Genomic DNA, 12,136 nt, shown 5'->3' with positions numbered 1-12,136 from the left:
TATTCCCAGGACCTTGCTCATCGAAGATACAAATGGATGTAGAATTAATAACATTTAACTACATAAATAGGTGATCCCTAAGGGAGATCTTTGTTCATGCACAGCAAAGATGAAAAGGAAGTGCCGAGAAGATTAGCTCCCTCTAATAAGCAAGGTTGTATAGTGATATTTTGAAAGTTACAGTGATGTTTAGTAATATGTGGAAGTGAGTGGTTTCTTGTACTAGTCAAAGCTCACTATTGACCTATTTTTATAAACAAGTATGTGTTTCAGGTCTCACAAGGTCAAGTACAGCTCAACAGTTTGGGGAACTTAAAGAGCCCTATAAAAGAATCTAGGTCTGGAGGTGCCTGAGTGGCTCAGTCAGTTGAGCATCTGCTTTTGGTTCAGGTCATGATCTCGGGATCCTGGGATGGAGACCTGCATCGGACTCCTTGCTCAATAGGGAGCCTGCTTCCCCCTCTGCCTGCAGCTCCCCCTGCTTGTGCTCTCTCTCTGACAAATAAAATCTTTAAAAAAAAAAATCATCAGAGTTAAAAAAAAAAAAAGACTTTGGGTCTGTTCAGCTTACTCTGAGGACCACTCTTTGAATCATATATCTTAATGTCTTTTAAAATATGTCGCTTAGTAAGTATGTGTGTGTGTGTGTGTGTCTGTCTGTCTGTCTGTGGGGGGAGGGAGGGTGTGGAGGATGGAAGCGGGGAAGGATGGGTGTAAGCAATAATTTTGTTCACTAAAAGAAGATTGGCTACAATTCCTGGACATAGTTGCTTTTTAACTGGCAGAATAAAAATCTACTTTAAAATAACACAGACACTAAATAGACAAAAAGTGGCCTTTATTTTAGTTATTCTTTAGAATTATTAATAATAGTTCTATTTATAAACACTTATGGATCTGTGTCTATGCTTCTGCTGGGAGAGAGCTCTGGAGTAAATTTGTGTTAAAAGAATATGATATTATTTAAAAACACTTTTTGAAAAGTATTGAAAGGTTAAAAAAAAGTAAGGGATACTTCAAAAAAAAAAGTAATATGGATGGGATAAGACCTACCATTTTGAGAATTTCAAAATGCAGAGTTTAAAAACTGTATGGTAATGACATTGTAATAGATGGTAGGATCAGAGAATCACAATGTAGAGATCCAAAACCAGTACCATTATATACGAGAATGGAATAAGTGAAGAAAGAGGCCTTACAAAGCAGTGGGGGAACAAGAGGGTCAACTCAGGAAATGGTGCAACGATTGGCATCGTTGTACTGTGAAGACAATCAATTTAATTATTCACTGCACAGCATTCATTCACACACAAAAGTGAATTTCAGGCAGAGAGAATAGTTAGAGTCAACCCATAGATCATCTAGAAGAAAACAGAATTAGCTTCTTATCTGGGTTGTAGAAAGGCAGAACTTTCTAAGTTTAGAAGCAAAAGAAAGCACCAAGGAAAAAAATAAAAAACTTTGTCTTAGTCCTTTAGATAAAAGTTTTGCACAGTCTTTTAAAACACACACACACACACGCACACCTAGGGGTGCCTGGGTGGCTCAGTGGGTTAAGCCTCTGCCTTCGGCTCAGGTCATGATCCCGGGGTCCTGGGATCAAGCCCCGTGTCGGGCTTTCTGCTCAGTAGGGAACCTGCTTCTCTCTCTCTCTCTCTCTGCCTGCCTCTCTGCCTTCTTGTGAGCTCTGTCTGTCAAATAAATAAATAAAATCTTTAAACAACAACAACAACAACAAAAAACCCCACACCTAAATCCAGCCTAAATAAACTGGCAAACCATAGAGTAAGAAAAGTATTTTAGCAAACTTAACAAAATACCTTTACCATGGGAGGAATATATACAGAAGTCTCTTAAAAAATTAACTTCACACATACCAAAGAAATAAACCGATAAATATCGCAAAATATCTGTCTTCATGAGCAACCAAAGGAATGTAAATTAAAACAAGACTGAATCTATTTTTGCATATCAAAATAGCCTACATTAGAATTAATGAAAATGCTGAGGACGAAGAGGGGATGGTGAATAGACATTCCCTTACGTTTTTGGTGTTCATATAAATTGGTTTTGGAGATCAGTTTAGTAATCTGCGTATAGCTTAAAAAAGATGCCGTATATTTTGACCCATAATTCTGCTTCTAGGAATCTATACAAAGGAATTAATTGCTATTATGGGATGAGTAAGTCATGGGGATAGAAGGTCCAGCATAGGGAGCATAGTTATTGATACTGTAGAGCGTTTGTGTGATGACAAAGGGTAGCTATACTTTGTGGTGGGCACAGCATCACAAATACAATTGTTGGATCGCTGTGTTGTACACCTGAAATGAAAGTAACATTAGGTCCAACTACCCTTCAATTTAAAAAATGATCTAATTAGAAAGAGTCCGAGGCACCTGGGTGGCTCAGTTGGCTAAGCATCTGCCTTCAGCTCCGGTTGTGATCCCAGGGTCATGGGATGCAGCCCTATGTTGGGCTCCCTGCTCAGTGGAGAGCTTGTTTCCCCTCTGTCTCTGCTCCCCTCCCCTACTCTTGCTCTCTCTCTCACTCTCGCTCTATCTGAAATAAATAAATAGTATCTTAAAGAAAGAAAGAGTCCAAGTTTTGTGATATAGGAAAAAGAAACAAAGGAATTAATTGCTAAAGGACCCAAAACAATCCTTATGGGAAAAGATGCGTATTAGTATTTGTATTAATATAATGGCTGCTATTAGTAATTACACAAACTTGGTGGCTTAAAATGACAGAAATTGTTCTCTCCCCGTTTTACAGGCTGCAAGTCCAAAGTCATTATTACTGGGCTGAAATCCTGGTGTCAGCAAGGCTCTGCACCTCTCTTCTAAGGGCCTCTGTGATGGCATTTAGGGCTCACCTGGATCATCCAGGATTATCTCCCCACCTCAAGATTCTCCATTGATTTGCATTTGTGAACATCCCATTCCCCCTAAGGTAACCTAGACAGGTGATTGTATCTGCTCTCTCGCGGACGGCACAGTTTGGTGGGAAAGCCAGATGGCAAATCAGCAATTGCAGTCTTCAGAGAGAAGCCGATGGCACTCAGGGGACCTGGTTTTGAGGGTGTCAGGGAAGAGAGGCCCCATTGGCACCTTGAAAGATGAGTGGGACTTGGCCAAAGGGTGGTGTGGGAGCAAGGAAGTTAACCATACTTCCACACTTTCTATGTATATGTATGTATATGTATATATATATATATATAAATGTATGTATATGTATACATATACATATGTAACATGTATATAAAATATGTATGCAACATATTTTAATTTTCCTTATGTATGCTGTGCTCTCTTAATTTGTAGCTGCTTGTATGTCTTTGGGCCTCATATGTGTCATTATCACGTCATGGGACACTTGCTAACTTCTTTCAACTTCTAGGTTTCTCCCAAGTGCTTTGTGTTTCCATAGCACATTCTGTTTCCCCTACCACAACCCTGACACCCCATTCCAACTGCCTCATTAGCTGTGCATTATCCTCCACTCCTTTGTTACTTTGGAGAAATCCTGGTTATGTCCCTCTTGGTCACGGCTGCAGTCTTAGCTTCCTACCTCTTAGTAGAGTACTTGGCACATGGTTGATGCCGATAAGTATTTGTTGAGTGCGCGAGTGAGCAAATAAACACAAGTGGTGGGAACTTCCAGTTGGGACAGGCTTCACTTACCAATCCTCCTTCTTTCACTGGATGTCTACAAAGTATGCATTTATCAAGGTAGGCTAAGCACAATTCTTGACCTATGTCAGATAGATGAAGGTTCAAGATTTGCTTTGATTCTTCATCGTTAGTGACAAAGTTTCATCCAACATCCCTTGATCTCATTTTCATTTTTGTTTTTTGGTCTATGAAATTCAGAACTTAGCTTAAAGTACATCTAAGAGGGGCACCTGGGTGGCTCAGTTGGTTGAGAGTTGGACTCTTGGTTTCTGCTCAGGTCATGATGTCAGGATGGGATACCCCCCTCCGAACTCCTTCACCCCACTCCCCACCCACTCCCCCCACCCCCCACCCTCCTATCCTGCACAGGCTCCGAGCTCAGCAGAGGCTGTGCTTGGGATTCTTTCTGTCTTTTCTCTCCCCTCTCCCTCCCCTTCTGCCCCTCTCTGCTTGCGCATGGACCCCTGAGCAAGTGCGTCTCTCAAATAGTAAATAAATAAAATCTTTAAAAAAAAAAAGGTACATTTAAGATCTCTTCTGCCCTGCATTTCCATGCTTCTTGCTATTTCCCAGTCAAGTCATTTCTTTGTTCACCCACCTTTCTCTTTTTGGGAAGCCTTTTGTCCTCTTGTCTCCCCTGGAGAACTCCTGATAACCTCTTAAGGCAAGGCTCATATCCGCTGCTCCCACTTCTCTCCTGAAGCTGAAGGACTCCTTACTTTCCTTGCAAGCATCCCTGTAGTAGGATGTACCACGTTGTATGTAATTACTCATGTGTTTTCTAGCTCACTCCCCTCCCGGCCCCTACACACTCAACTAGGATGGCAGTTCCCTGAAGCAGGTATGTTGTTTCCATAGAAATGTTTTTAAATCTCGCTCCCTATTCCTGAGTGCAGTTCCAGCATCACCTAACAGGGAATGCAATTGAATTAATTCTTTTTTTTCTGTTCTCCCATGTTACACATGAGCATTTTAGACTATAAGGTAAGAGGGAGGGAAGAATGATGTCAATATCCTAGCAAGTCAGTGGCACCTGGGTACCAGCAAGTTCAGTCCAAACAGTTATTCTGTGTAAATATAATTTTCAATATCTTATAAACAGTAGATGAACTTGGCTGAGTTGTTCAGAGCAAGGGAAGAGACACAGCTTACCTCATAAGAAGTGACAAGTATTAACCTTTTTGAGCTACCTGGATCCATTTAGTAATTTACTTATAGTAAATTGCTTAAATAGAACCTTAGTGGCCTTGAAAGTTAGCACATCTGCCTAAAAGTAAGCAATTTACTCTTCTCTCAGTTATAGGATTAGTCCTTAATGGCCTCTTTAAATCTTAATGACTTCCTCAGAGTGTGGAATGGTGTAGTCTTTTATGGTATTCTAACTTAAGCATTTCAAATCAAATCGCATATATTTATCGAGCTCTCTGCAAAGCAACGTGCTTACTGTGGGGTGTACAAAGGTGAGTAAGATATAGTTGTTGCCATCAAGGAGAGTACTATCTTATTGCGAACACAAGGCTGACGTGTGATTCATTAAATAACAGTACATGACTTAAATACAATTCAAGAAACTCTTCAAAAAGATTTCAGGAGATGGTAAGTCATTAACTGGCAGTAATTATTTAGACTACACACAGTAGTCATTTCAGAAAGCTTTGGGTAAATGTAAGGTTTTATAAAAAAAAAAGAAAGTATTTTAGTTAAGCCTTCAAAAGTGTCTGGGATGGGAGAAGGAGACATAAGCATGAATGACCTATTACCTGGTGGGACAGGAAATGCTATGATGAAGTAGTGGGTAGTAGAATGTATTAGTCCATTTGGGCTGCTATAACAAAATACAGCACACTAAGTAGCTTATACACAACAGAAATTTACTTCTCACATTTCTGGAGACTGGGTACTCTGAGACTGGGATGCCAGTAGGATGGGGGTCTTTTTCTGGGTTGTGGACTTCTCACATTGTTGTGAGATATGGATTGTACTATCCTCAAATGGTAGATGGGGTGATGGAGTTCTCTTGGGCATCTCTCATTTATGAGGTCATTACTCTCCTTCATGAAGGTTCACCTCCCCCAACCCTACCTCATAATACCATCATGTTGGGCATCAAGATTTCAACATATGAGTTTTGGGGAACACAAATATTCAGAACATACTGTGGATCAAACACCAAGATCAGACAGGGAAGTTGCTGGTAGGAAGTTCAGTTTGTGATATAGCGTCTAGAGGGAAACAAACACACAACATATGACATGGTTTTGATAAAAAGTCTATAGTAAGAGATCCAGCATAAAGGAGAAACATGCAAAGATAATCCTTTGTACATAGATACTAGTTAATTACAGCAACATGACAGACAACAACAACAATGGAGTCAACAATAATTAACAATTTTTGGGTGCTTGCAAAGTGCCAGGCACATATCCATTATATCTTAATTCTTTAATCCTCACTACTTTGTAGATTAGTTACATTATAATTCCCATTTTACAGATAAGGGTATTGAGACATTGATCCACAAGTAAGTGGTACTTACCAGTCAAATGGCATAAGGAAATTCTGTCCCAAATAGCACTGGTATCTAGCCAAAGCCCATCTTGGCAGACTACCGTGAGGATCTAAGTAGACAGGCTGTTAGGAGATGGGTTAGCACAGAAGGACTGTTAATCTGGCTTGAATCATTTACTGTGTACCCATGAGCCCATGGATCAAGTCACAGCTACCCAGGGGTGTTTGTGCCATTTGGCCTGAAATTACCCAGGACTTTCTTAGTTGTACTCTATTTCTGCCTGTTCTATCCTTCTATCTCTGACTCTGCCTCGATTGCTGCCACCAGCGTCTGCACTGGTCTTTGGACCTGCTCTCTCTTGTGTTAAAATGTATTTACAGCAGATTTGACTTAATTATTGTCTTGATTCTTGGCCTGTTGGACTGTCTCCAGCAGGAAGTTCTAGTTTCCATTCCAACACCCAAACTCAGTCTTGTGGGACTCAACACTGTCTTCACTCAATATTCCACGTAGATCAAACCTAGAGAGATATATTTATGCTCTAAGTTCTTGAAATGATTTGACTGGGAAATGGCAAAAAGCATGGAAATGTAGGGCATTTCCTCACCATTTCCCAAAGAGTAGGATATGGTATGTGGGGATATGAGTGGGTTTAGATGTGAAAAAAATTGTGCTCCGTGTTTGAGAGTCAGTGAGTTTAGCTGGAGCAAGAGTTCTTTGAGGGAACAGAGGAAGACAAGCTTGGCATAGTCTGTTGAGATCAAGATGGGAAGGGACTTTTATCTTGAAATGCTTGCAATGTAGCATTTCTAGCAGTAAGATTTAATGAGAAGATAATTATAAAACCAATAGAGCAATGCGTTTTAGATGCTCCAACTCTGGGCTATGTTTGCAAAATTGAAGTCACACATGGGATCTATACTAGGTAGATTTTTCTTTCCAATTTCAAGGGATGTTTACAATCTTAGTTTACCTTAATGTTTCTTAAGGGGCAATTCATTGGAATATCAGGCTCAGATAGAGAAGATGAAGATTCTGGGGTCATGCCCTTAATCTATTAAATCAGAAACTTCTTGGAGTTGGAGGTAGTAGATTTTGTTTCACATCTCAAGTGATTGTTGTGCACACTGAATTTGTAATGAAAGGAAGACCAATAAACACCATACCTGCACCATCAGGCTTCACAGAAACAAACTTTTGTGATTCAGTGTGATTGTGATGATAGTTTTTGTCTCTTTAGCAGTATTGTTGCTTATCTTAATAGCTCACCATTATGACTGCCCTTTTATTCTCAGTCACAATCTCTTCAGCTCTTACAATTTGCATTCTCTAATCTCCTACTTGCCACCTCCTCATTTTTGCTGAGTCATGGTTTCTACTACCTTACCTGTTTCTACTGCCTCATGGCTCATATTCCCAACCTTTTTTCTGGATTTCTGTCTGCTCTACCTATACTCTCAACGGATAATTGTGTCATTGTCCAGGCAAAAGTTGGTGCACAAGGTTATGCATAAATCAGAGGTTCATAGATCTTGGCACAAGATAATGCTCATGGTTTTCATTTGTTCTTATTGTTGATCTTCATGAGTAGTTTGAATATTTGCAGGATTATAGAAGAAATAAAACTGTGATTTATATTTTGCAAGTTATGTAATAAAATCTCATGTTCCAGCATGTTTCCCCCATCTTCCTCTAACGCTGCATATGCCCTACATTTAAAGTCTCCAAGAGAAATAATCTTACTTACTCAGTCAGTCACTTTCCCAAGTAGAGTAGCTGGGCTAGCAGAGGTCTCATGCCATTTTTCATGCTCTGGCTTGCCTTCAGTCTGCCTTCAGTCAGGCACCCAGCCTTGTTCCAATTAACTGTGGCCAGGGTAGCAAGGTCATATGGTCAGCTCTCCTTAAAAAGAAGAAACCATGAACCAGTCAAGCACTTAGAACATAAATACATCTATTATGCAGCCACGTTAGAATTTGGTGATTTGGGACTTCTGGGGTAGCCTGTTGTACTTTTTTTTTTTTTTTCTTTTGCCTACAACCTAATACCTCCTTTCCTTCCTCAAGTATTTGGATTTACTTGGGGTTGGGTCTGGATACAGAAGGAGCTCATGATTGGCTACCTCCCTTGGTATTTGTCACTGTGATCTTATAGTAGAAATGCAAAGATAAGGGCTGAGCATATTCCAAGGGTCACACACTACTACTTCTCTATTCAAGAGAGGCCAGATGCACGATAAAGATTCATGAACCTTTATTCCAAGTGCTAGCTAAAAACAAAACAATAAAGATGGTTTAGGGGTTCCATAGATATCAAAACATCACAGACCTATAGCTTCTTCAGATCAGAGAATCAATTACATGCTAGATTCCTTGAGAAACCATACATTATTATTTATAACAAGCATGTCAATTGATTATTATAGACTGTACTTAAAAAAATAAGAAGCCTTGATTTATAGGCACCTGTTTTCTCACAGTGGATATGAAATGCTGGTGTCCACTTGTGTTCACGATACCAGAAAAATTATTCAACACCTCACAATGGCCATATTACAGAAAAATCTAAATGGATCATTATTTTCCCAAACACTGGCTGTTAAATATATTATATGGAGCATGAAACTCTTATTCAAGAAGCATTGTTTCTTGCAAAGAGGAGATTCAAAGTTTATACTCTATAAAGTATTTTCTACTGGCATTATTGTGAATATTTATGATATACAGGAAGTTCCCAACTATTCACTCAACAAATATTTATCAAGAGTCTATTATGTTCCAGACATTATGTGCCAGTCATGGGCAAGATAAAGTCCTTGACTCATGGAGTTGACTTCCCAGTGGAGGAGAGCAGAAACAAGTAAGGTGACTTCAGATGGTGTGAAGTGGCTTGAAGAAAATAAAGTAGATTAATGGTCTAAAGAGTAAGGGGGTTGAGTACTTTAACCAGGGCAGCTACTTTAACTACAATGGCCAGGAAAAGATGCACAAAGAGATAAAATTTGAGTTGAGACTTGGAGGAAGAGGAAGAAGAAGAACAATTTTTTAATGCTGGTGAAAGTGTTTACTAATACAACACTTTGTTATAGTCTAGCAAAGTTGAAGACACATGTTCTGTGACTCAGAAATCCCTCACCCAGGTGTATGATCAACAGAAATTCTATCCTGTTCATGCCAAAAATTGTGTACAAGGATTATCTGTCTATTTACATCCTTTGTAATGACCCTTCCATTTGTGCTAGCCTCACAGCTCTCGACATTCAAGGCATGGCACTGGGACGTGTTGTACATTCTGCGGTTGATTTACTGAAAAATATATTGCTCCAAACACCTACAGTGTTTTGCACTTTCACGGCTGCAAACTCTAAACAACCCAAATGTCCACCTGCAATAGAATGCATGAATAAATTGTGTCACCTTATACAATGGAATACTTTACAGCAATGAAAACCAATGAAAATGAATGATGTACATCTACATACTCATCATGGAGGAATGTCACAAATGCAATGTTAAGTGCAAGAAGCCGGACACAAAAGAATATGTGGTATGTAGTTCCATCTCTGTAAAGATCAAAAAGGAGGCAAAGTTAAACTTCAGGCTTTAGGGGATGCAAGCTTAGGTGGCAGGGAGGTGATTACTTTCAAGGTCAGGATAGTAGTTACCTATGGAGGAGAGGGGGTTAGCACTCAAAAACAGAGAGGTGGGAAGCTCTTGGGGTCTGACATTGTCTGTTGACTTGCAGAGCAATGCCCTATCCTGATAGTCTGCATTGACCTGAATTACACTTAGATACGTCTTCCCTCTGCGGTACTTCTTTGAACTCCACATTGTTATTTTGTGCATATAACTATTTGTTATCTTTCACAGAAGAAAAAAATTCATAAAAGCAAAACCCTGCATAAATGAGCACTACTTGTACAAAAGAATGAAAACAAACCAAAGGTTACTCTTCATGTATTAAAAAAAGAAAATAATTATGAAGGTGCAATTTAAAAAAATTATTAATGATATTTTTATGTTGCATTTATGTGTTTAGATTATTAAATACACATATGATTTTATCTGTAAAAGAATAGTCTTATACTTTATTAATTTTTTATCTGCTACTTCATTGCTATTTACCTGTGGAAGATGCTGAAGATTGATTTATTCTTACCTTACACCATATCAGAAGGTGTTCTGCTGTTAGATTAACAACAGAGATAGAAACTAATATTTTGTATGATACCCTTTATGTTGAGAATGCCTTAAGGCACGTAATGGAGTAAACACTGGTAGTGAATAACCTTGAGCAAATTTTGCCATTTTATGCATTTAAAACTCTATACCTATCAAATAAGGAAATGTTGGCCGGAATGGAAGAGTTTTGTTATTATTAATATTTTTTTCCAAACCTACTTGGGGTGTATATATAATAAAATACCATGCTGAAATAATAAAGGTCAACAATTGTAAAAAAAAATTTACCTGTCTACTTATCTACTTGGTAATGAGGCTCATATTTGTGCTAACATCACAATGCTTACCACTAAGTGTCAGGAGTTGGGATGTATTATACAATGTTACCAACATTGTATTGATTCCTGAATAACTTAATGCTTAATCCACTATTCCACATGGAATGCTTGCTAGGTGTACAGCAATCTCATTACAAAGGAAAACTGTGCATGTTTTTTCTTTGTTCTACTATAAAATCTGTAATTTCTTTTTTCCTGTGTATGCGCATGTGCACACGTGTCTTCACACACAAAAAATGTGCTGTATTATTAAATAGAGTTTATCACCCAAATTGATAAAATCTATTAACAGCCCTTAGTCATATGTGTCTCTTTTTGGCACCTCAAACAGGGATCCTAAAGGTTGTTATGACAAAAGTGAGCTAACCTGCAATCCTCTAGGAGGGAAGGGACTGAGATGCCACAAAAGTCAATGTTACAAAAACTTATTGAGGCTCCCAAGTAAGGCCCAGTGGCAGAGTAGGCATGAAAATGTCAATGAGAAAATCATGAGAAAAATTACTATAGAAGGTAGAAAGACTTAACACAGAGGACTGGCTTGGGTGACAAAACAGATTGTGAAAGAACCATGAGTTTTCTAGGGTCTGTGAGGCAGTATACATCAGAACCTCTCTAAACCTACATCCAGGTAACAGACTTGGGTGTGGGAAGGTGTCTGAGTGGCCGATTTTGAGAACTGCTATTCAGGGAAGTCAGGCCAGAGAAGGGTCTTCCTCCCTTACTCCAAGAAGAACCTACTGCAGTTCGGCCAGGAGTCCCCACCATGATGGTGGTTCAGACCAACCGTCTTGCTTTGGGATGGACCAGCAAGGGTTTATGTCCTTAGAGAAGCAATGGCAGAAACAAATAGAAAATTTGGAGGCTTCTCCAAGTACAGACTTCCACAAAACAACAGTGTTAGAATCACCTGGAAACTGCTTAGAAATACATGTTGTTGGGTCCCACTCTAGACCTATTGAATTGACATCTCTGAGATAGCATTCTGTGTTTCAACAGCTCCCTCAGGTCATCCTGGGATCATCCAGGCTCTAGCAACGGGGGAGAGCCACTAGGAGTGGCCCTTGATGTCTCTGTGGGTGGTGACTATGAATTCTGGTACCAGTTGACAGCATCAGCAATTAGTGAGATTAGGGGCCAGTGTGTTATTTCGATGATGTGGGCAAAGTGGCATTGTGTCAACTTTTGGAGAATTCCAACCTTCATTACTGCTGGGTTTCTCTCAGCCTGAAGGGAGTTCTGGCTTCTGTGTGATTTAAGAGTAGATCAGTTGCAACTTTGGATTCCAGAAAGCAGTCTTGGGGGCTTTTTGAACATTCAGGAAAGGAGGATCCAGGAAGAGGAGAGACTGAACTCTTTCCCATCTCTGGTGAGGAGATTTTGTTGTTGTATGATGCAGTCCTGGATGCTCTTTTATACCTCTATCTATAAGAAAGG

This window comes from Lutra lutra, chromosome 4, assembly GCF_902655055.1.
Source record: "Lutra lutra chromosome 4, mLutLut1.2, whole genome shotgun sequence".
Taxonomy (NCBI): domain Eukaryota; kingdom Metazoa; phylum Chordata; class Mammalia; order Carnivora; family Mustelidae; genus Lutra; species Lutra lutra.
Note: the sequence above shows the minus strand (reverse complement) of the source record.